This window comes from Lepisosteus platostomus, chromosome 6, assembly GCF_059453375.1.
Source record: "Lepisosteus platostomus isolate fLepPlt1 chromosome 6, fLepPlt1.hap1, whole genome shotgun sequence".
Lineage (NCBI taxonomy): Eukaryota > Metazoa > Chordata > Actinopteri > Semionotiformes > Lepisosteidae > Lepisosteus > Lepisosteus platostomus.
The window spans coordinates 7045235-7071431 of record NC_142616.1 but is presented as its reverse complement, the minus strand read 5'-3'; the positions used below and the strand labels follow the sequence as shown (position 1 = coordinate 7071431).

The 26197-nt window shown below is 41.0% G+C and overlaps 2 long non-coding RNA genes and 1 gene segment (V, D, J or C); 1 reads left to right on the top strand and 2 right to left on the bottom strand.

The window, feature by feature from the left end:
- LOC148659954 (uncharacterized) overlaps positions 1-26197 on the top strand; it is a 153485-nt gene that overhangs the window by 20535 nt on the left and 106753 nt on the right. The window lies entirely within an intron of this gene.
- Positions 1-26197, bottom strand: part of LOC148659960 (immunoglobulin mu heavy chain-like) — a 113591-nt gene that overhangs the window by 28116 nt on the left and 59278 nt on the right.
- Positions 889-4690, bottom strand: LOC148659961 (uncharacterized). Its single transcript, XR_015939334.1, has 3 exons — positions 3546-4690; positions 2811-3218; positions 889-1196 (listed from the first exon to the last, which is right to left on the bottom strand). It is a non-coding gene; the product is annotated as an uncharacterized LOC148659961 (long non-coding RNA).

Sequence of the window (26197 nt, the reverse complement as noted above, 5' to 3'; positions counted from 1 at the left end):
TTGAATACAGGGACCCACTCCTGCCCTGCGTGGGGAGGGTGGAGCCCTGCAGACCGGCTACCGTGACTCAAAATCTTGCTTTGTGGGAGCCTCACAGTTACAGCAGGGAGCTGAAGGAGAGCTGAGTGGATCAGTGCTGAGAGAAGGTACGGCACAGGTCACAGGCTCAGTCTTTTCCCCAGAGATGAGACACACTAAGGGGTGACAGACATCTTGAAGGGCTGGAGCTGCTTCTTATTGGGCCTCTTGAGTACATTATTGAGCTAACTAATGCCTCAAAATGACCCTGTTCCCACGTACTGGGGTGTCGATTCTCTATCAAAGATGCTGGCCTGTGACTGTAAAGGACCAGTGCTGTTCACTGATGGTAAGTTCAGTGTCTAGAGGGTTTTTGTACTGGACTGTTTCACTGTGGATGCTGGTGGTAGTGTAAACACCATCATCATCTATAAACATTGTAGTACCCTCTCACAGTGACACACCGCCTGACAAAAACCTCCGGAGGAATCCTCGTCTAGGATCTTTAAAATCACAAAGCTTTAGGCTTGCTCGCACTTTACCCCTAGTTTTAATATATTCTTTTACAAGTATCATTTATGTTGTTTAATATTACATATTAAAGTGTTTTTGATTTAACAGACTGTCACTGCAAACCCAGGCAGAACTATCATTGTCACGGTGATACGCTGCCTGACACACACCTCCTGAGCAAAAGCTCATCCGAGAGCTTTATAATCTTCCACATTCATTGACTTGCTTAACTCACCCATTTATATATTACCTATTAACAGTATACACATTAAAATGTTTCATTGTTGGAACATACAGTGTTCCTGTATGGAACTGTGTCACTGTGGGTTTACAGAACAGTACTACACTAGTGGCTGTATGTTGTAGTACTCTCTCACAGTGGTATACCTGACAAAAACCTTTGAGGAAACACTCACCCAAGATCTTCAAAAGGACAAAGCCTTAGACATGCTTATCTCTCATAGTTCTGAGATTTCAAAGACTAAATGTTTTACACTGGGAGATATAGTGTCAGGAGGGTTTTTGTACTGGGCTGTATCACTGTGGCTGCTGTAACCAGTCACAACTCCAAAGGTATAGATTGGTTGTGAGCTTCCCAGTGATACATGTCCTAACAAAAACCTTCTACACGATGGTGCCATCCACTAAACATGCCATGGTATTTCCTCAAACAGATCAAGAACACAGTCATCCCTTAGGAACATGATCACAGTAAAACGCAGCCCAGGGTGGGGAAATGCAAGAGACAATAATGAAGGAGAGAGGAGAGGAGCAAAGACAAGATCCAGCCAGACCAAGGAAGAGCAGTGGACACACATGGTTCCAGCATGTTGGCACCACAGATAAAGACTCCTGATGAGAAATCTGAGAATCTGAGAATTGTTTTTCTAACAGCACAACACAATTTGCTCATTCTCCTAAGTGTTTAATATTGAATCAGCAAGCTCTTTATAAAAAAAAATCACTCAGCTGGGAGCATATAGATTCTCCTTCCACAGCGTGAACTCCAATTGGTTTCTTATGGGTTTTCCTGTTCTAACTCTTCGGCTGTACAGTAGATACAGTTTCAGCAGATGATAAGGGAGGTTTTTGTGTGGGTCTGTTTCACTGTGGCTCCAACCACTGCTATAGTAATCACAGTGATAAACTACCTAACAAAAACCTGCTGTACACAGACAGACCGGTGAAAGATCCTCATGTAACTGTTAAATCTAAATCTAAATTAATGCAATTAAAATTAATCATCATCATGCTTAGAATAATAAAATCTTGAATTCAAGTCTTTCACCTGGCACTCTAGAAAAATGTGTAGAACAGGTGTTACTAGTCTACCACTATATGCCGGCTGTCCGACACTTCTGAAGAGCTAGTGTGTCCTGAAGAACTAACACACAACACACTGGGGACTCCTGGAATAAAGTGTTTCCAAACTCAAAACTCAAGGAAAAATTCAAGGATCACCTGTGTTTTCTATATTTACTGTGAGAAAGGTGCACGTTAACAGCTAACTGTATCTCTACAAGAAACCAGCGTGTAGCAGGTCTACTGTACTAGGAATCTCACAGTGCAGCTTTGTGAGATTTACTTACCCACACTTACCCATAATAGTCATAAAACAAAATCCATTAAGCTAACATATATTTCCTTTGTGCTGTGAATTAATTGGAAGAAAGTTTTGTACTGAGCTGTTTCACTGTGGCAGATAATCACCATAGTGATCACGGGGCTACTCTGCTTAACAATAACCTCCTGCGCACTTGTTAGTCCATCAGAAACACACACATTCGGTACCAGAGTACAACTCTATCACTGTGGTTGATGTAAGTAACTCCTGATAAGTCATTGTCACATTTTTGTAGATGCCTGGACATTATTTTTCACCTAAGAATTAAAATGTCTGCATTTAATGTGATTTCAGATATTGATTTTGTATTAATTAGGTGTCATATAGGTTTCATAGTTCTTTCATTTCTTTTGAAATCTTTTCTTCAGCTAATCCTAATCGAGCAGTCAAGGATCAATTCCATAACGACTGCACTGGAAGCTTCAGTAATGGAGTGGAATAGAAGTGTCAAAGTTCTCTATCCCTGTCTACACAGGTGTGGCTGACTGTACCTGTCCTGTCAATTGAGACAAAGTAAGGGCATTTCTCAACAAAGCATTTACATATAAATGCCATTAAGAAACCATATTCAATTAAGAAGTGTTATAATCTGAAAAGTGAACAAATTATCTGCACTGCTAAATTTGAAATAGTTGGACTGAAAGAAGTTGTTTACCTGTTTGTTACTCTTGAAGGCTGTCGAGAAGCTTCAGTTTTTCCATGTAGATGTTGCTGGAGCACAAAGGCGTCCTGCACCTGTTATTTAGATGTTGTCGTCATGTGGGAAATCACTTGCTCCTCTGCGTCTCTCCAACAGTAATAAACATGAGTGTCTTCATCTGGCTGCTCATATCCAGAGGGAACGTGCTGCTGTCTGTCGAAGGCTGTGAATTATCCTTTATCAGCTGAGGTGCAGATACAGCAGAAGAAGGAGTAAATCCCAACTGTCCACTCCAGGATTTTCCCAGAAACCTGTCAGGGTCATCAAAACAAATCCCAGCAGTGGCAGATTTTAATCAGGGAGACTCTCCTGGTGTGACCTCTGTAGACTCAGACTGCATCAGCTCGACACTGGACTGAACATCTGCAAGGAAGTTGAAATGGGTCACTCTTAGTGGTGTAGTAGGCACAGAAAACAAAAAACACAGAAAATCCTGAAATATAAATACAATCTGTAATTGCTTAGTTCACAATTGAAAGAAAGGCAGAAGAGTGATTTCCTTGGGAAAAAAAATCCCAAGCAGAGAAACAGAAACAAAACTCAATATTTTACATCTCCATTTTCACTGGTATGGTCTTGCTTGATTCTAAGAATGTTATCTTTTTCCAAATGCAGTGCACCGCTGACAGCAAGCCAAACAATGTAATGCTAATTAAAATATAGCTCCGCTGCTCTAATGAAATTACATACAAGACAAGGCAGCCAGTGAGAGGCCGAGGAGACCCAGGGCCAGAGGAGCTGTCATGATTCCAGCAGCAGAACGCAGTCTGTTCTTCACACAGTGACAGGGGCAGCGCCTGGGGCTTCTACAGCTCAGCAGCTCCTGCTGAGTTTAAACAGGAAACACAGCTCTGCCAGATTTGCATGTGTGACAGAGACACCAGGTAACGTAGAAACATTACAGATGTGAGAATCCAGAGTGTGATCTGGCAGCCTGCAGCCCCATTTTCTTATTTTATTTGGTAGGAGAAAGAAATCCCTTTGTAATGAGATTCACTTACATTTCCCTAGCTAATTAAATGATGTCCAGTGCAAGGAGTGCAGATCTGGTGTGAGTGGAGTTGTTGCTACTCTGTTACCTCTCTGCTGTGCCCTGGATATTGAAGGTGGTTTGCATGAATGAACCCAGACAGCAGAAGTGCCAGTTATAAGGTTTAGCCATCAATCAAGAGGAGGTGCATCATATTGACATAATTGGCAGATTTAGAGCTATTCATCCTATAAGTATCTAGAATGGAATCCATTGGCAAGAAGCAGAGCAGAGCCGAGCACAGTGAAATCCTGTCACACCACAGTAAAAGGTAAAGACATGCTTTTCCCAAGAGCAGTGCAGACTGTGTGAAAACATGGCACAGCTACTCAAATGCAAGAAAGTTGTGGGCTGGTGGGCTGGTCAAACAGCAGAAAATGCTTCAGAAATTAACCACAAATTCACATTTTACACCTTAATTTAAAAATGTTAGAATTTAGCTAGGGTTTTTGTATGGGACTGTATCACTGTGACCACGTATTGACTGAAGACTCATACGGTCTTATTTTTTGGGTGATCCTCCCAGTTATACACTTCCTTACGAAAACCTTCACCACAAAAGCACATCACTCCCACTTGTTTTGATATCCTTAACTCCATAATGAATGCAGTTATTCAATCCAGAGGGGTTGAAGTACAAGAAGCAATAATGAAGGAGAGAGGAGAGCAGCAAAGACAAGACCCAGCCAGACCAAGGAAGAGCAGTGGACACACATGGTTCCAGCATGTTGGCACCACAGACAGACACTCCTGATGAGAAGACTCCGGAAGGTGAGCTGGATATTAACACGGTAAAACCAGCGACAGAAATCGGACAATCTGACAACACAACTAATTCTTACTTACTTATTTTCGCAATATCGTCGTTGCCTGTTTTCTCTAAGGTACTACTGCTGTTCATTTGTTCAATAAAGCAGAGTTACACTCGATATAACGTACAAGACAAGGCAGCCAGAGAGAGCAGGAGACCCAGGGCCAGAGGAGCTGTCATGATTCCAGCAGCAGAGCGTAGTCTGTTCTTCACACAGTGACAGGGGCAGCGCCTGGGGCTTCTGCAGCTCAGCAGCTCCTGCTGGGCTTAAATAGGAAACACAGTTCCGTGAGACAGAGGCACCAGGTAGTGTCGAAAGCCCCCAGACCGGAGAATCCTGTGTGTGATCTGCCAGCCTGCAGCTCTTCGTTTCAATCAGTGTTCGGTCCAGAATGCCACTTTTATTTTAGTGCAGCTGATCATCCATGTTATATGCACATCTTAAATAATTTGTCTTCTTCTAGTAACATATCTATAACATAATGCTGTATATAAGTCAACAGTCAATTCTGAAGAAATAAAGGGTGGTTTTACTCTTGTTGCAACATAAACTTTCTTTGTCCTTCATAGTTTGCATGAAGACTTTCTTGATTTACTTGCTTTGCCAATGATCATCCAGAACTGTCTCGTGTGTCTATGAGGCAGCATTCCCTGCAGCTAAACAGACCAAGGGCAGAGGTCTTAGTGTTGCTGTGAATCACTGTGTTCCCCACCCCATGTATCTCGTCCTAATTCAAAAACACTGCACTGATCTTCACTGTGAGCTCATTATTGATGTCATATAATTATTTCTGATCAACTTCTGCTTCAGTTTGTACAATTACAGAAAAGTACATTTATGATTTATTCAGCTGATATATTTATGCAGTGTGACTTGCTCAGGTTCCAGTGTAGCTTGCAAGAATGAATTCAAATGCACCACAAGTAGAAAATAAGACAATATGAACATGTTTTGGAAGTTTGGGGGAGTGATTTTTTTAAGCTATCAAATTATAATAAATAACCAGAGGAAACTCCCTTAAATTCCCTCTGGTCTATATCGACCTTGAATTAAAATGTCAGTCCTTCAGGTTGAATGAGGACAGAACTTTGAAGTCCATCTGTGCCAAACACACTGGGGAAAGGGGTTTTTGCATGACAGTATATCACTGTGCTGTCCCAGTTAGTCACAGTGATATACAGTGTGCCACAAACCGCTTAACTGCCGCCAGAGGCTTGAAGATTAATTTGTGTTACCTGTGCCAACATGTGCTTTAGTTCAGACATGGTAGCATTCTGAGATCCACAAAATGTGAATCAAATGGCTTTCTGCTCGTTTCTATTTGTCGTCATGGTAAGAATTATTTGTACATTAAAAAAAATCTGAAGAAATCAGTCTACAGTTAGTGACTGTAGGCACAACAGCAATATAAATACAATTTGTTCATCATCTTATCATCTTATATTTTGCTTTTTTCAATCAAAAAATACATTTCTTGCACTCATGTTTTGAATGACGCATCAACATCAGGTTCCTGACAAAAAAGAGGAAAGTAGTGCAGAAACTCCATGTTACACATAAGGTAATTGTAAAGATCACTAATAAATGCACTTTTAAGCTGAATGTCCATTATCCATTCCTTTGTTCTGCAGGTTTCTAGGTTCTGCAGTTGGCCAGGAGAATGTTGTTCAAGCTTGAAGGGAATATACTCAAGATGTGCAGAATTACAGTACAACAGTATGCGTGCAGTGGATACTGAGGTCTTCACATTTCACTGTCTTCACTTTCTGGTTGAAAGCCTTCTGAGAAACCATGTGTAAATGGCAAGCATGGTCACCCTGCATCTTAATTCAGAAGTTTGGTCAAATTCTCATAATGGCAAAACAAGCTGACAATGGCAAAACAATGTCTAAACAGATAGCTTACTTCATACTTTGGCGTCAACTCACCTGGCTGAGGAAATGACAGGGGTGGTCAGGGATCAATACTTTCACAATCCCACTCGCTAACAGGGAATGAACCAGGGGGGCATCTGCAAGGATGAAGTTGTACCCTAGTGCCTAAAAAAAACACAATTGTGCCACTGCCCAAGAAGACCAAGCCATCTTCAAGCCTTAGAATGATTACCACGAAGCGGCACTCACTTCTGTGGTAATGAAGTGCTAGGAAAGCCTTGTGTATATACACTGCTGTATTTCAGATTCCTTGACCCACTTCAGTTTGCTTACCGCTCAAATCTCAGAAATCTGGACTTATGCAACTCCATCTGCAACTGGATACTGGATTTCCTGATTGGCAGACCACAGGTGGTAACAATCAAGTATCTCCTCTACAGTGATCCTAAACACTGTAGCCCCCAGATTGCTGTGCTCTGGAAAGCATACCACACTATTAAAGCAGGGGCCACTAGGCTTCACAATGGCTTCTAGCCTGTAGCAATGCGCATCATAAAATGCTACAGTAACTGCTTAATCAGAAATCAAGGCACCTCTGCACGGCACTTTTTACTTCGCTACCATGTATCTATTGTTCTGTGCGTTTATTGTTCTGCTCCCCCATTTGTATGTTCTGCTATGTTGTGAATGATGGTGTTATATTCTGGTTTTTTCACTCCCCTCCCATGTGGGGGTCCATTTTTGGAGGTGGGTGTGTCCCAAAATTTGGTCTCTCTCTGGATTGGTTGAAGAGAGCGGTCTGGCTTTGCCACCCTGTTCTCGGGAGACAGGTTTAGCAGGTAATTGGGTTGTAGAATAGTATAATTAGAGGGTTTTTTTTTTGTTGTTCACTTACCCCCGTGTTTTTATTTTACTTTCTAGCGTTTTTTCTGCCATCTTAAACATAGTTGTGTCTATTTCTGTCCATTACTCCCTGGCTCATATGTTTGCCCCCATTCATCCCTAGACTGAGCTATACTGGGGACATAACAGATGGTCAACCGTGATTGTAATTGTTTATTGTTTTGTAACATTCTGTGCAGAATTTGTGGTGTTGTCTTTAATACTGTACACGCCCCGAGAGCATTAAGATTAAGAATCCCAATGTACATGTACACATGGCAAATAAACTCCTCTCTTTCTTCTATGATTAAAAAAAACTGCACCCAGTTTCACAAAACCTTTACTATTGAACACGTACAGTTTTAAAATCTGTAATACATCGTGCATCGAAGAAATCTACCAATTTCATATTAAGCAAAACATTATGAATGTTGTCGCAAACCCCTGGTCTCCCCACAGGGCGAGAGCAAGAGTTCCCATGAATTGTCATGTGATGTGATGGGGCCCTTCCTGCTCACTAGTTGTCACAATTGTAATCCCTCCTCTTAAGGGTGCTCCGGCTCTTTTACATTTTAGTTAATTATGTGCACCTGCCTCCAATCCAGCTCCTCCTTAAAAGCCAGATGCTCACTCTGTTCCGGGATCTGCATTGGAAGATAGATGCCCAGAGGCCCGCGTACCACCAAGTCACCCTACGCCACAGCTTGAGGGTAGAGGCCTCCTGTAGGCGTCCTGACCCAGCTGAGTCCGGGGCTCAGAGCTCTTGGTCCTGTCATCCCCATTTTTATTCCCTCTGCCTGCACCAGATCCCATTAGGGTTTTTAACTTTGTCCGGTTTTGTCTTGGATGGATCACCCTGTACTGAACTTTTGGACTTCATCCTGGATTTCCCTATGGATCCCCTTGAACTTGTTCGCCTGGATCACGCACCCCCAAGCATCAGTACACACTCGTCACGCCCTCCTGTATGTCTACAACCTCAGTTCTTCATCATCTCCTCCCCGTGTCTGTTTCACTCCCTTCCAGATTCTGCTGTCTGCAAAGTGTCCTGAAAAAGTATTTGTAACACTTGTCACTATAATACCTAATTCCAATGTGCGATCGAATAAGAACAGGTTGTGCAGCACATATTTCACCTCAGAACATTTCCAACATGATATGCCTGCAGATTTAACAAGTCGTATTTGTTGGCAAAACTGTCACAAAATCAAGAATATGGTGCTGGGATATCTTGAAGTTCTGTCCATTTTGTGATATAAAGGTTTTATGAGTTACTGTGTACATTTCTAGGAGAGGTCCAACTAAGTATTCACCCCAAACCTGAACTATTGTCTGGTTACACAGCAGCTCAGCTACTCAGTGGCTACTCAGTGTTGAAAGCCAAGAACTGTAACAGATCTGTCCTGAATCACTAGTACTAGACTAGTAGGTCTAACTTTAGAGCTAACACTAAAAACTCTATGCATTTGGAAGAAATCAATGGGAAATCAAAGAGATCGTCTATACAAACACAAATACATTTCTCAAAGTCAGATAAGTAAATTGATATGTCATGGTGATACAGAACATCAATTTATCTTTTTAAGCCAAATTAAATTTGTTAAATTAGATATCAGATATCTCATGTCAATCACCCAATAAATCACCTGTCAGCCCAATAAATTACTCGTTAGCCAAAAGAGAGGGGGTTCCTGTAATGATATAAATCAGTGTGCCACCGTAGTTATCACAGTGGTTTACTGCTGTACAAAAATTTCTTGTTCCCACATGCAAAAGCTTAAAGGTACAATTGAGATTACGTGTTTTCAAAGCAACTACACCTCTTCAGAAATATAATTTCTTTTGACAAAGTAGTTGCTGTAAGGATTTAACATAATTTAAAATTCTTACAGTTAAGTCTGGTGTTCCTCAGGGCTCAATACTGGGCCCCTTGCTCTTCGGCATTTACATGTTTCCACTTGGTCAGCTTTTAAGATCACATGGCCTCAGCTTTCATTTTTATGCTGACGATACTCAAATATACATCCATACCAAACCTGACACTGATGTGGCTGTCTCTGTTCTATCTAATTGCATCTCTGACATAAACATTTGGATGACTCAAAACTTCCTTCATCTTAACTGCAACAAGACCTCATCAACTTCGGAAAGCCAGTCCTAAACCCTATCTGTAGATGGTTCTGTACTTGAGCTTCATTAAAAATTGAAAAACCTTGGGGTTATATTCGATTCTGGCTTAACATTCGACCCACATGTGCAGCATAGTCAAAACATTTTTTTCACCTCAGAAATATCACTGGGCTACAGCCAGAATCCTGATCAGGTCTAGTGCAAGTGTTCACATTACTCCTATCCTGGAGTCCTTGCACTGGCTTCTGGTCAAATTCCGTGTAGACTTTAAAATCCTCATGCTCACCTATAAGGCTCTGCATTGCTTGGCATGGCTTGGCACCTCAGTACCTGTCTGAACTATTATCGCCCTACTCCCCACCTCGCAACCTTCGCTCTTCTAATTCTGCTCTCCTTACTGTCCCCCAATCCCGTCTACATTGTATGGGTGACAGGTCCTTCTCCTGTAATGCCCCCAAGCTCTGGAACTCTCTCCCCAAGGATATCAGAGAGTCACCTTCTCTAAACTCCTTCAAATCCAGACTCAAAACCCTCTTCTTCAGAAAAGCCTTTACTTAACTGGTTCCATTCTTGACCCCTCTGCTCTTCTTAGTACCACCATCCACGGTCTCCTCTATATATTGTAATTGTGTTTTATCTTGTGTATTCTTCTTATTTATGTTGTTGTCATCCTGTAAAGTGCTTTGAGAAGCCACCTTTAAAGGTGCTATATAAAATAAAGTTTATTATTATTATTATTATTATTATTATTATTATTAACAAAGTACAAAAGCTTTTCAAATTTTTCCAACAGAGGAAGGAAAATGACAGCTAAGTTTTATATCAACACAAAGTTTTAATGTAGAGGTAAAATTGATAAAATGATTAAAGTAATGATTAAAAGGCAATATAACTGCAAAACTAATATTATAAAAAGTATGATAAAAGGAATGTCGTTAGATGTTACACACAAAGACAGTGGAATTTTATGAGCTTGCTCTTGACTTAATCCTGCACACAAAAAAACCAACATACCTGTAAACACTGAACATTATTCCAGTGTCCAGCAGTGAGCCCCTTATTTGCAGCAGACCAAAGATTGATTCCTGAAAGTCTGGTCAGTCTCCTGTAGAGACAGACTGAACCCACTGAGGTGTTGTTGTCAGTCATCCTGGTTCTAAATTGGGCCTAGTCTTTGAGATGGTGTGTTCAGTCTGCGGCGATGAACTAGACTCAGTCTCAGAGGTATTGTGGTCACTCTGTGGTGATAAACTGGATCCCGCCTCAGAGAAGTGTGGTCAGCCTCCCAGGTTCTCAGATGGACCCAGTCTCCGTGCTGTGATGTTCCAGCCATTGAGCAGCAGATCTCTTCCATCATTCCGTTGTGTTTCTCTGTTCTTGAGTGTTCTGCACAGAAACTGCCTGCAATGATACAAAATCGTTATGTTTTGAGTCCTATTTCAGATAAGAACTGAAGAAGGAACAGCTTTGTGACTTCTTGATACTCTAGAGCTACCACTAGAAGGAGCTGTTTGCACACTGAACACTGATAGTCAGGACATGTTTCTGCAGCTGCTGAAAATGATCAATGTGACATTTGAGCAGTTTATGTGTAGAAGGGATCAAATCAGCTTTGTGAGATCCTGTGCTTCCTCAATGCATAGCAGCGTCTGTAAGTATAAGTTTGTACTGTCTTTCACAGCAATGAATCTTGTATTTTTGAGAAGTAATGCTGATGTCCAGAGTTGTAAAAGAAAGACATTCTTCTTCCTGGAGTCTGTCTGAATAAACCCATCTGACAGATGCTCACTTCAAACTCATTGACTTCACATCTCAGGTTTTTTGGGGTCAGATTTACACTCCTGTAATAAAGGATACTTATTATGTGGTTATATGAATGAGGAATACACTCAGATAGATAAGATTATAAACTCACCTGTGACTTATATCAGAACAACACAGACTCAAGCTGAAAAACATTCCTGTAACATCCTTCAGATTTCTCACTCCCTTCCTCGACTCATAGATTTTGCTGTGTTTCTGTCGATATGGCTGTTGAGCTGACAGCTGGGAGGCTCTTGAAGAAGGAAGTTCTCCTCGGTGTTGCATGTCATTCAGTTTGACAGGATGTAGTGAGTGTTCTCCCCAGTGTGAGTGCTTGCCTATCAGTGTGAGGATTGTGAAGGTATTCTAAGGCAGGATCAGTAAGCTGCTGAAGAAAAGGGTAACAGTCCAAGGTAAACAAGCACACTTAACGGAAGTGAAGTCAAACACCAGGAGTCAAAACGGTGAGAAAATCAAGGTCAAAGTCTGGAGTAAAATAAGGGGCAAACACCAGTCAAAAATCCAGAGTAGGAGAGGGTCAAAACCAGAGGCAGCAACTGAAGCAGAACTGAGAGAACTCTGAGACCAAATCCAGCTTCAAGACTGAGCAGTGAGTAGACAGGAGAGGTGGTTTAAATAGTAGTAGGAATGATAATCAGATGCAGGTGTGGGTGACAATTACTGATGCAAGAGAAGAGTGGGGGCTCAGAGATCAGAGCACTGGTGCAAAAAAAATCTCAACAACTGGGGGCTAAAGGCACACAGCTTCACAATGAGTAGAAAATTATCATTCTTAACTATGGAATATATTCATGCCTCACAGTAACAGCCTCTTTCTTACATTACTCTTACATTGGAGATCACAGGTCCATCTGTGTGTGTCAAAGGACCAAGCAGTCTCCAAAGATGCTTTTATTTATGGTTTCTAAGAGATGGTATGAAAAGAGCACAAGCCTTGTAAACACCCCAAAAATAAGAAATATTTTTTTCAATATGGCTGGTGAGCCATATTGATGGCTCAATGATGTTCTAGTTTGTTTAGTTACAAATGAGCTACACATAATTTAAGTGAATGTTTTTGATCAAACTTGAACACTTTTATGGGTTAAAGAATTGTCAAAGAATGACAAAAAACTGCAAAGCATACCAAACTTCAGCGTATATCCATATGTCCCTGTGTGGTCTCTCAATCAACTATTGAATTTATCAATGATTCAATACAGATATGATCTAAATCATGTATATATTTCCAGTAAAACTTTTATGCCTGTGTGTCAGCCCATGTTGTCTCCCTTTATAAAACCAATACATTTCTGACTCAAACTAATGATGAGTCAGCTTTGTGGAATGTAATCAACCTATTTAAGAGGTTTATTTTCTTCTAGTGAAAATGTAAACCACAGAGCACTGAGCCACACTCTGTCGGTTCTGCTAGATTTTGTCTCACCCTACAGGCCACCTGCTGCACAGTGTCTCTCGCGCAGTAATAGACTGCAGTGTCTTCAGCTCTCAGACTGGTCATGTCCAGATACAAACTGCTGCTGTCCTTCGAGGCCGTGAATCTTCCTTGTACAGCCGGGGCGTAGTTGTTGTCAGAACTGGAGTAAAAGTAAACTATCCACTCCAGCCCTTTCCCAGGAGCCTGGCGAATCCAGAACATGTTATAGCTGGCAACATTAAACCCAGTAACTGTGCATTTCAATCTGTGAGACCCTCCGGGTGTGACCACCGCTGACTCAGACTGGGTCAGCACAACATCGGACTGGACACCTGCAAGACAACAAGGGAATAAAAATGACTCTGAACTCCTCAATAGATGCAGAAAATGTTTTCTCTTAGACATTTCTACAGTTAAACGATCCAAGAAAGCAGAGTTACATTCGTATAACGTACAAGAAAAGGTAGCCAGAGAGAGCAGGAGACCCAGGGCCAGAGGAGCTGTCATGATTCCAGCAGCAGAGCGCAGTCTGTTCTTCACACAGTGACAGGGGCAGCGCCTGGGGCTTCTACAGCTCAGCAGCTCCTGCTGGGCTTAAATAGGAAACACAGCTCTGCCAGATTTGCATGTGTGACAGAGACACCAGGTACCATGGAAATATCACAGACAAGAGAATCCTGTGTGTGGTCTTCCAGCCTGCAGCTCCTCATTTCACTCTCTGTACTGGGCTGAGTAGAAATTTTAATTTAGGGGAGATAACGTATATTTGCTTTTGGTCAATAAAATGATTAAGTTTTACAAAAATGATATTTTCTGCTGAACCATAGAGGTTAAAAGCTTTTGGGGGTTTGTGCTTACAGCTTCAACAATTGCCCAGCAATAACAATATTGTTTATTAATTAATTATTGAGTTTTAATGTAAAGTCATCTCATATAAGCACAATTTAGATGATTTAAAACCATTTTTTAAAGGTGGCGCCATTCAATGGCGACATCTCGTGTGTAGCTCTCATGTTGTTTATTTTCGTGTTATGTATCACTTTTTGTGCACAAAATGCCCCCACTCCACAGCAATCGCCGGACAGTAAGGTCGAAGACCTTCACTGTCGCATCTGTACTCAGCGTGACTTGAGAGACTGCTGCGTCTTCTGTTTCGCTGACATTTGGCTGAAACCCGACATTCCCGATACCATTGTACAACCTGCTGGATTTTCGCGTTATAGAATGGACCGCACAGTGACTTCCACCTGCAAGGAGAAAGGAGGTGGAGTGTGTTTCACGGTTCATAACCTTTGGTGCACAGACGTAGAAATTCTCCACAGATCTTGCTCATCTAATCTGGAATACCTCGCTATTAAATATCTTCCTTTTTACCGACTGAGGAAATTTGCGGCTGTTATGACCGTTGACCCGCATGCATGCTGATGCTGGAGCGGCACTCAGCGAGTTGTACAGCGTCATCAGCAAATCCGACAGCACACATCCGGAAGTCGTCTCTCACAGCCACTTACAGCGGCAAACACATTATTAAGTTTGCAGATGACAGCACAATGACTGGGCTGATCAACAACACCGATGAGTCCTCATACAGGAGCCAGGTGGAGCGTCTTACAAGATGGTGTCTTGATAACAATCTGGTCCTGAATGTCAGCAAGAGAGAATAACTCATTGTGGACTTCAGGAGACCCAGAAGAAGAGAAGAGAAGAGATCTGTACTGAGGACACAGCAATTGAAACCTGAAACTGTCAATTGAAACCGGAAACTAAATTAAAAAAAAATAGTTGTGGTGTTAATATGCATCTGGATTTTTTTTTAAACATATAAAAGTTTAGACATTTATTAATTGCAGATGTTCCAAAACATCCAAAAGTATATATATAGTTTTCAGATAGTATGGTCCTCCTCCTGTGGGGACGAACTGGACGCAGACTCAAGTAATAAGTCAAGAAGAATTTTATTGATTCTCTGGGCTCAACCTGTCAGTTTGGTTCAGGTATTTTCTAGGTCAAAGTGCTTTTAATAATATGAGAGACAAATGTATTATTATAAATCCCACACGACAATTTAATCTGGGAAGGAATGCCTCAAGAACTTTTCAGTGCTTTTGAGTTGAATCTAAGATCAGCTGCTTGCACACTGGAAGCTAATAGTCTGTATATGTGTTTCCGCAGCTCTTATGAAGGAGCAATGTAACATTTGAACAATTTGTGTGTAGACAGGATTAAGTCATTTTTGTGAGTTTGTTTGTTTCCTCACTATTCTTCAGCACAGCAATTCTCAGCAGTGTCTCGGCCTGCACAGTTCTCATTAGTAAGTTAAATCTTTCATTCAAAGTAGTCAGTCTTCCTTTGTGATGTCACCAGATGTGAAGTTATCGATGCACGTTAAATCAGTAACCGGCAAGTCCGGTGTATTAGAGATATCCTTGCCCCCTACCAAGATGGCTGAATGGGCCAAACCTGGTAGTACCAAGGTTGTTGCTTGGAACAGCTGTATCTTTCATCAAGGGAATCAACTGTGCGCTCTGGCTAGAGCATATAAGTCGATTACAGAGACCATTTGAGAAATAGCTGACATGATAGAAGTGAGAAAGAATAAGGGAATTAGAGAATAAGAAGACAAGCAGAAAAGTGAGCCCTCTGTCGGAAGGCGGATGATCCTGTGTTGAGCCAGAAATTCCAGTCTTTGTCCCGGACAGGTACAACTCAGCTGACAGGTGCTCACATCATACCCGGTGACTTCACATCTCAGACCATCCTGATTTTTTCGGACCTGCAGAACTGGAGGAAAAGACACATTTTCTATGCTTAGCGGAATTAGGAATGAACTAAGATAAGCAAATTGACAGAATGATCTTAGTACAGATCACAGGTATTTGTGTGTGTGTGAAAAAGGAACAAGCTGTTGCCAGAGATGACCTTTTGGTCTGTTTTAGACAGTATGAACAGATTACTAGCCGTTAAATCAGTATAGGGAACAAATGACACTGAAAAAACAAAACAAACTAGATGTCTGCATTTAATTAAATCAAAATTTAAATATATCACTTGGAAGTGTAATTCATAGGTCAATATAATTTATTTTCCTGAAACTTCCATGATGAATAAACCGTCTACTAACTGAACTTGTTGTATCCTACTGTTAAAAGTGATAGCTACAAGAAATTGAGAAATGCTCAAAAACGTTTTAAAAGATCCTAAAACTTCTCTTATTTTTTTAGGTTAACGTACAATATGAATAATACAACATGGGTGCATAATTTGTTACAACAAAATTATGAAGAAATCTGTATATATTATGTAAAAAAAAGTGGGAAAATATAAGTAGACAATTTCTGAAAATCATCTTATATTTTTATTTTTTTGTCCTGCCATTTCACAGTGTGAAAGAAATATGCTAATGAGGAAAATGTATTGTTCAAATTTTTGTCTTATTTTTAATGCAGGAGAAATTCAACAATGTAACAATCTGACTACATACAAATTTAATTGCGCATATATATATTATATATTATATCTTATATATATATTGCCCATTGTGAATTTACACCAGTGAGTACTTATCATCAGTCCAGTGCCACACTAAGCCACACTCTGTCTGCTCTGCTAGATTTTGTCTCAACCTACAGGCCACCTGCTGCACAGTGTGTTTTTTGCACAGTAATAGACTGCAGTGTCTTCAGCTCTCAGACTGGTCATGTCCAGATACAAACTGCTGCTGTCCTTCGAGGCCGTGAATCTTCCTTGTACAGCCGGGGCGTAGCTGTTGCTAGAACTGGAGTAAAAGTAAACTATCCACTCCAGCCCTTTCCCAGGAGCCTGGCGAATCCAGTACATGCTATAGCCGGCAACATTAAACCCAGTAACTGTGCATTTCAATCTGTGAGACCCTCCAGGTGTGACCACCGCTGACTCTGACTGGGTCAACACAACATCGGACTGGACACCTGCAAGACAACAAGGGAATTAATGTGAATGCGAGCAGTTCAACAAATGCAGAGACAGTTGTACAAAACATACCGAATCAAAAAGAAATACCAATAAAAGGTATTCGATTTAAAAGAAAATATAACACTACTGTTCAAATTTTCATTTTTTTCATTTCATTTTTTGGGGATTTCCATTTTCGCAAAATCGTCGTTGCCTGTGTTTTCTCTAAGGTACTACTGCTGTTCAGTTGTTCAATAAAGCAGAGTTACACTCGATATAACGTACAAGACAAGGCAGCCAGAGAGAGCAGGAGACCCAGGGCCAGAGGAGATGTCATGATTCCAGCAGCAGAGCGCAGTCTGTTCTTCACACAGTGACAGGGGCAGCGCCTGGGGCTTCTACAGCTCAGCAGCTCCTGCTGGGCTTTAAATAGGAAACACAGGTCTGCCAGATTTGCATGTGTGACAGTTAACACTTCTGTCTTGCAGAGCTAAGGCCCTAGGTTCTATTCTGGACCTGGGGTGCTGTCCCAGAGAATTCTTATGTTCTCCCCTGGGTTTTCTCAGGGTGTTCCAGCTTCCCTGAATTGGAAAAAGTGGTTAGAAAATGGACTGGTAAGTGTTTTGGGAAACAGACACATTCCAGGATGGCATTAACCAAGACATAGAAATGCATACTATATATTTGTGTGAGGTTTGGGGTTTCTTGTAATTTCAATATTATTGCATGGAAAAAGCATCTGAATAAAATGTATGTACCTTTCAAGTGTTTTGCATCAATTCAGAGAGTGTTTAATTTGACTGTCATGGCTTTCTACTGTTATATAGCCATATCTCAAAGGCAATGTGGTAGGGTGCACTCTACACTGCAGTGCGGTCAAACCTAAAAGCTGTCAATATTCTATATGAATCTTTCTTTGTGTCTTTGAAATAGTAAACCTGATCCAGACAGAATCCTTTACAAATTTCCAGTTTTGATAGAAGGTACTCTGTGGCAATCTGGTTTGATCAATTTGTTTCAGGCACTGAAATAGATTTTTTTGTGAGAAAAAAGGCCTTATATCATGTACACTGTTTTCACATTTATATTAAAAAAATAAAAGCAATATTCTTTTCTAGATAATATAAGTTAAGACAAAATGAAAAACATGCAAATGAAAAAAATGTTTATCTTATTTATCTGGTATTCCAGCATAATATAAATTCAATCTACCATGTTTCCCAAACAAGATAAGACAGATGGTGATGGATAGGTTTCCATTATAATTTGTACTCTTTACAGCATCCTTATAGTAATGAGTTAGATACCTTTATATAGTTAAGAAATGTGCAGATTTCCAGTTAATAAAACCTACTGAATCTTGATATTTTATGTGGCACACGACACCTGGGGTCTAACAGGGCTTTTAACAAGATTCTAAAGACCATTCTTACAACCAAACAGCACTATGTGACCGATTTTGGGAAAGTAAAAGAATAAGATTCACCTTCAAAAACATTTTTAATTGCTTTATTTTTTATCTTCAGTATATTTTTATTATGTTTCCAGCAAATCCACAAAACCAACCATAAACCCAGTCAGGGGACTCTGTCAGGGGAGTGAGAGGGATGAGCAAATAATCAAACACAGAGAAAAGAAAAGATTAAGATCTCTTTCTGCATTTTGGAGCAGATAGGTGTTGTTGATTTTATTACTAGATATGTTGATACTGCTGGAATTGTGGTTATCAAATGGGAATTAAGCTGGTCTCAAGATAAAAGTCTCCCCAAAACAGTGTTTTAAATTCAGCTCATGGATGGGCTATATTCCAAAAGAAAATACTTCACCATATTTTCATGTGTAGAACAAAAAAGGAAAAACAATCCTCTATAAGTCTACTTTAACCTCCCATTTTGTCTGGTCCTCTTTCTTTCAAATAGTACCAATCTTTTCTGTCTGTTCTCTATCAGTTTTGGTTTGTCAGTGTTCTTTCCCTTATTTCTCTCCAGGGTTTCAAAAGTCCATTCATAAGCCTGTGAATTTAAAGCCCATCTAAAACCACACCCCTAGGCACATAACAATATTTGTTTCTGTATTGGACTCATCTTTAATTTAATATGGGCTCTCTCTCTCTGAGTGTTTTTGTACTGTCAGTGAATTGCACTTCCTCACTGTAACTCTCAGGCACAGTATTAGACGACGAGAATGAAAAGAATAATATAAGTCAAGAGTAGCTTGTTTCCCTGGACACTCAGGACCAGAGGCGTTAAACATGTGAAAACCTGCATTATTTTTGAGGTTGAGTGATCAGGACTGAGTAACTTCTGTTACAGTGGCAGCTGTATTTATCAGTAGAGAGTGTATATGTGATTTACATAAGTTATCAATATTCAAATAGGAAGAGTTCAACACTGCAGTATATATATATGTCTTAAAGTGCCCCTGTGTAGTTTGCATTGAAATGGGACTTAAAAGCTCTTAAAAGTCAATGTTGTGTACTTTCATTATGCATTCACAGTACAATAAGACAGTGTTAATAACAGTGTGTTAGAGCAGAGTATCACTTCAAACTCCTTTGGGCTCCATCACTGTGCTGAAGTTTGCCTCTGACTTCAGTCAGGTGATGTTCATGGTGCTGTGCAGACATTATAGGCTGTCAAAAGAGGGAGCTGTTGGAACACAATAGACCCAACATTTTCATACCACAGAAAACAAGTGGAACAAATTAACTAGAAATAAGAAACAGAGATCCTGAAGTTACAACATTTTAGAACTATTTTTAGTGCATTTATAAAATTAAAACATTATTATGGTGTGACGGTTCACAATGCATGTGGCTTAGGGAAAATGTGATAGGAATATATTTGTTTATCAGTAGTAACACAACAAAATCACACATTTATTGACATCTGATTTCATGTAAAAAATGCATATTATGCTTACCTGGTATTCAAGTATAATTCACAGAAATTGATCTTCAATCCAACACAACCCTCACCTAGACAAGAGGATGAATGGATAGATATAAAACTTTCCAGTAATGAGTTGGCATTTCATTATATATTCAAGCAATCTGTAGAATTCTAGTTGTTGTCACAGGCAAATAAGTTCTGGATCCCGAGATGAAGTTTAAACAACTGAGTTTATTGCATGCGAGGAACAATAAGACCAAAGTATTGTTCGGAATATAGGTACAAAACTTCCAGTTTATATAGTAAATTTAAAATATTTCTGACGTAATTCGTTACCATGGTAATGGGGGGAGGTCACTGTGTTCGGACAGTTCCCAGACTTTGACCACTTTTAATGGTCGGTTTTAGGTTTCCTTAGTTGGGGGGGTTTCTAGTTTGCATGTGGAATTCCAACACCTATCTGCTCCAAAATGCAGAAAGAGATCTTAATCTTTTTTTTTCTCTGGCTCAGCATTGGAATATGGACGCCACAAGGCTTGCCTATTCCCCAGGCTCGCGAGTAGCCCAAGGGTAGGTCTTATTCCCCAGTGTCATGACAATCTGGGTCCGGGGCTCGGAGTGCCTGGTCCCTTTAAGGTTTTAGTTCTGTGTTCACAGTCTTGGTTCCCTTTCCCAGGGATTTTAACTGTCTTCATCCTGGATGGATCTCCCGGCCTTTGGACAAGGGACTGCATCTGATAACCCCTTTTTGGACTTGGTTGCCTCCCCCCCGTCCTGACCCTGCTGTATCTTCCTCTGATGTCCTTCTCCAGACTCTTCCGGATTATACCGTCACTCATAGGTTCTTTAAACAACGCACTTCGCGGGAGTCAGAACCGGCTCCCGTGACAATACGGTGTTGGAGGAGTCCATCTTAGAGAGTTTGAACCTGCCCTGGCCAGACTCTGTGTAACTGATTGAATAATGGCACCTTCCATTCCAGACAATCTAGTCCTTTTCCTGGGAATGGGGGATCCAGTGTGTTGTGTTTCCACTCTCAAGTTATTGTGTATCCCAACCACATACAGGACAGTTTCGTGACCTCGCCTTTCAAGATTTATTCAAGATCACGACATGAGGGTCCGACTGAGTCACCTGAACGCTGTGGACCACGCCTTTCAGGGATGAACAGACACATAGTCCCCGAAAACAGGTCATTAAATAATTCCACTGCCACCACATCTCAAGGTCCAGCTTTGCCAAGTTTCTTTGTGAGAACTTATACTTACATAGGGTTTGAAAGACAAAGAACAAAGAATCAAGAGGAAACCTTCAGCACCAGAGGCTCACGTTTCAGACCATTTGAGATCTCATGGTCTGAAGTAGCTGTATTTCATATGTGCAAGTGTGTGGAATTATGAGAGCAGGCACCCCTTGATTGACATGGAGCAATAACTTGCCAAACACTAGACCTCAGGACCTCCATACTCCTCCAGGTCTGGTGTTCATTACCACCAGCTTTAATCGCACCTAATTAAAGAGTCAGATATTTCAACCCATCTAGCTATTTACTGTAATTGGCCTTATCTATATGAAATCAAGGGGGTGGAGCCTTTGCAAGAGATATAGTAGCATCCCAGCCACTCCATACCTTCCCCAGGAGGCTGTTGTCTGTGTAGCATAGCTGTCATCAGTCAGGGAGTATCCAGACACCTGGCAGGACAACCGCAGGGACTGTGCTGGTTTTCTGATGCCGACTGTCTTAAGTGGACACAGTGCAGATCTGCGGGAAATTGACTCAGTGTATTACAGTGAGTTAAGACACTGTATTAAACACTGGAAGAAAAGCTGCAATAACAAAGTCTCAAACAGGCTCTGTCCACTTACCCTGCATACGCAGGCACAGAAGCATTAAACACATGAGAACCTGCAATGTGCTTGAGAAACAAGGGCAGCCATCTTCTGATTGACTGCTTCATTTATCAGGGGAATATACCCAGGATTTGCATAAATTAACATTCAAACATATAGATTGCAGCGTCTCTCTATATACCTCAGAAACCATTGCCATGCAGTTTGCAGTGACATTTCATGAGAAGCACTGTGTGCCTCTGCTACGGGGCACAAAGTTTCCTTTTGTTATGCTAATTCAGTCACTGTTGTGGGTGGTGTTGTGTTGAGATCAAAATTGCTCAACATGTGTGACATTGGCGCTTTGCACTGCCTACAGAGGGAGCTGTTGGAAAAGAAGAAAAGCTTATTCTTTTGAGGACTTTCTTATACCCCGAGATAAAAAAAAGAAACAGAAAAGGAGACTCTCAAAGGTGAATAGCAGCGTATTTTGCACGTCCCTGTCACTGTGCCAGAAACTCTCCAGGGAGGAAATCACAGCTGCAGGGGCAGTTTTATGATACTAATAAATTATTCCACTTCTGTAGTGAAATACAGGAGGGATCCACACAGACCAGGGGCAGGAGAGATAAACTGCTGCACCAGGGGGATGGAGGGGAACTTCAGGGAGGACAGGCTGTATAAGACTGGAGTGGATTTGTGCCACAATACAGGAGTTAGCATTCCTGCTCTTCTTACAGTGACCAGAGACAATTGTCAAGGAAGCTGGGTGAGACTCCTGTGAAGTGCGTTGTTCAAAGACCCTATGCGTGGTGGTATAGGAAGAGTCTGGAGAAGGACATCAGGGAAAGATACAGCAGGGTCAGGATGGTTGACAGACAAGGGGGGAGGCGACCAAGTCCAAACGGGTCCAAAAATGGGTTATCATGGCACAGTCCGTAATCTAAAGACCAGGAGATCCAGCCAAAATGAAGACACTTAAAGTCCCTGGGAAGGGGAACGTAGACCAGGAACACAGAACTAAAACCTTAACGGGACCAGGCCCCAGACTCAGGAGGTCAGGACACCGTGGTGAAGCCTATGCCGTTGGATCCCGCTGGTAGGTGGACTTCCGGGCGTCCATCTCCCCATGCTGAGCCTGGAACTGCTGAGACTCTGGGCTTTTAAACCAAAATACAAATGAGACACACCGGGAAATAATAGAACCTAATTATAACAAAACAGGGAAGGAGAGGAGAGGTGTGGAACAGAACAACACTGTGTGCTAGGGCGTGCTGACAAGCGCTTTGGCGATCTTTAATCGCCAAGTAGTCAGGAATTTAGATTAGCATCATATCCAAAGGATGGCACCTCCCCACGTTCTGCTGCAGAATGAAGAGCACCACTTACTGGCTCATCAATACTACTTGCAGAAGTCTCCCTTCCCAGAGAAATACAGATATTTCTTAAACCTCTGTGCAAGTGTCACACAGTATGCCATTATTAGAATTCGGGCTCCTGAAGAAATTGAAAGGTCAGTAAAACAAACCTTCAGTTCTGGATCATCACTGATGCACAAGTGAGAGATGCTTCTTAGGTGTCACGAATTGCACTCACACATGCATTCCCACGAGCTCTTCTCTCCCCAAACGTTCACGCACCAATCTTCTCAGCACTATTTAAACCCTCACTAGTCTTCCTTTCCTTGCTCACAATTGAGGTCTCATCCCTGAGCTCCGTACTTGTACGTTCCCAACCCTGATTTACTACTGTTAGATTCCCGGCAATTCGACTCTACGCTCCTCTCCGACTACGCCTTCACCACCCAATTTGGTACCGACGCTCCCTAGACGCAATCCTGGATTTTGGACTCAGCTATAGTTCTTCGACAATGTTTTCGCCTCCCGATTTGGTACCGACGCACCCTAGACCCCTTTTGGACCCTGCTTTTCTATTTGACCACGTCTTCGCATCCCATCTCTACTCCAAACCTTCCTTTCTGAAGAGCCTCGCATAGGATCCCAATCTTCCATAGTCCAGTCCACCGTGAAATTAGGTATAAATTAAACCCTCTAACATTTTTATTGACATAAACTAAGTGGGGAGAAGTTTTTATTTAGGAGTTATTGCAACATGTTAAAATGTATTTTGATATAAAACTGTATATAAAGCAAAACCTTACCTGGAACAAACAGTCTGTTTAAGTTTTTCTTAAGAATTTGTGATTGAACAAAATAAGCTTCAAATAGCAATTCAATAGTCACACAGTTCTGTGACAAGGTTGGTACACAAACATACAGTATAATGTTCAAAATTGTAAATACTGTACAACTAATTATCTGCATGTTAAGGTAGAATCCCACAAAGTTATCAGAAGGAATCGTGTGATTTGTCTAAATGTCAGTCATCATGAATAGATAATATTCATTGAGGGGACAACATTGATGAGCAACATGATTCATTACTCTTGCATAATGAGAGTTACAGTGTGAGCAGAGGGTCATGAGTATGAATCTGCTTTCCTTTAAGTCTCTCTCTGTGGGTGTTTTTGTACTGTCTGTGAATCTCACTTCCTCACTGTGACCGTCGGGCACAGTAATAGACGCCACTGTCATCAGCTTTCAGGCTTGTCATCTGTAAGTAGACTGTGCTGCCGGAGTCTGTACTGATGGTGAACCGGCCCTGGACTGAGGGCGCGTAGTGGTTTCCAGTGATATGATTGTGTCCCAGCCATTCCAGACCCTTCCCAGGGGGCTGTCGGATCCAGTGTGTAGCATACAGTAGATGCCATCAGTCAGGGAGTATCCAGACACCTGGCAGGACAACCGCAGGGACTGTCCTGGTTTTCCGAGTTCCGATGCCGACTGTGTTAACTGGACACAGTGCAGATCCGCAGGGAAATGACACAGTGTATTACTCTCAGTTAAAATATTGTAATTATCACAATGACAAGGGTGGTGAAAAATAAAAATGAAAAAAAAGAAAAATAATAAGACTGGTTCGCTTGACAAAGTACAGTACATGCCAGTAAAGTCAGGAAGACAGTTCTTACCTTGGACACACATGAAGAGAAGAACAAAACCTGTGACAGTCTGCATTGTGTCTGAACAACAAGCACGATTACTTTCCCCAGTGTTTGCTGAGCTGTGTGTACCGGGTTGATTTAATCAGCACAACCTGAATATGATTTTAATACAATATGCAAATTGAAATGGAATTTCTCAAGGTCAGATTGTCAAATTTTTCCACATACAGTAACTACAATGGTTAGCTCTAAAGGTCTGTAAAGGGTGTGGGGTGAAGTACCATTGCGTGCAATAAATTCAAACTAGTTAGAAAATCCACTGTATACTCCGATTTTCATTTGGAGGGCTATCGAGAGTTGTCCGTGGTGCTAAAATGGATATGTTAGTAACAATAAAACTTTAAATTTTAGTTGGGCTTACAGCTACGATTTAATAAGAAACGGAAAATTAAACGAGTTAATTATTTAGTTTAAGCCGTTTTCGAAGTGTGCCGGCGCTGTTAAAAGAGAGGAAACCGCCTCATATTTCAGTTGAATTCCTTAAGACAGATGCACTCGCCAGGCAGTTTCTCCACGGGACTTTACAGTGGAAGCACAGTTGTGCGTTTTCACTTTCGCGAGTTTGTGGTTAAAAGCCACGATCTAGCACTCGTCTAGACGCCACACGCTTAACGCTTGATCGTGCTTAACGCTGTCCAATATTACTGCTCTAAGAAGGAAGAAAATCATCCGTTGATTAAACAGGAAATTATATTAAAGTCGGATTCTTATAAACAAAGCTGCTTTTGAAAAGCGCTCAGCACAGATTCTATCCAATTGGCTTTTACGCAGCAGCAAGGCCGGGGGCCCCCTCAACATGCAATATTTTTTATCCACGCGTTCAAATGTGAACTCTTTCTGTTGCTGCAGTGAATGATCCAACTGTAAGCCCCGTTAAAAATGACCAATCATAATCGACCGGTAAAAGGTAATGTTTCTGGAGAGCAGAAAAGAATAGCACGATAAGCTTTTTTAAAACAGAGGTATTCCAAATAAAGTCATTGTAATAATGCAAGATACGCATAATAACGTAATAATTTGTATTTAATTTGGTTTTGAGTCTGTTAGATCCATGTAACTAGCATACAATAAACTTTTTCAAGCTAGACATCTAGAAAATCTGAGGTGTTTTTCTAGAAGTTAACGTTTCCTGCAATTGTACACAATTGTGCAATTGTAACTCTGCATTTCCTTTCTTCAAAAGTTTTAATGCAACACTTTTTAAGTTATGATTTGCTGTAATTTTGAACACAGGTTCTGTTTATCATTATTTTTTGGTCTTAATGCTCCTTTTATAAATTTCAATGTTACAATACATGTAATCTTTGTAAATCGGGAGCCTTGTGTTTTTGTTTGTAAGTCATTTATTATGTGTTCTTCAAAGCCGGTTAATGACAGTTAATGAATGATCTATAAACGGACTGTACAACCAGAGGAAGTCTGTGAAATGCACTCTGGGTAGCTTTTCTACACACAAATTACACTCATATAAACTCACACTTTACCAAATCAGAATTCAGCACTACAAAAAGGACACCTACATGATCCTTTGAGGCTTAAACAGAACGTTAACGTAAGTCAAAGACTAGAACCCTTCAACGTTGTTGTGTCATTTTTGAATCACAATGACTGAAATTGTTCCCTTTTCAAAATGATTAATTTTTCACAAGCAGGATCAT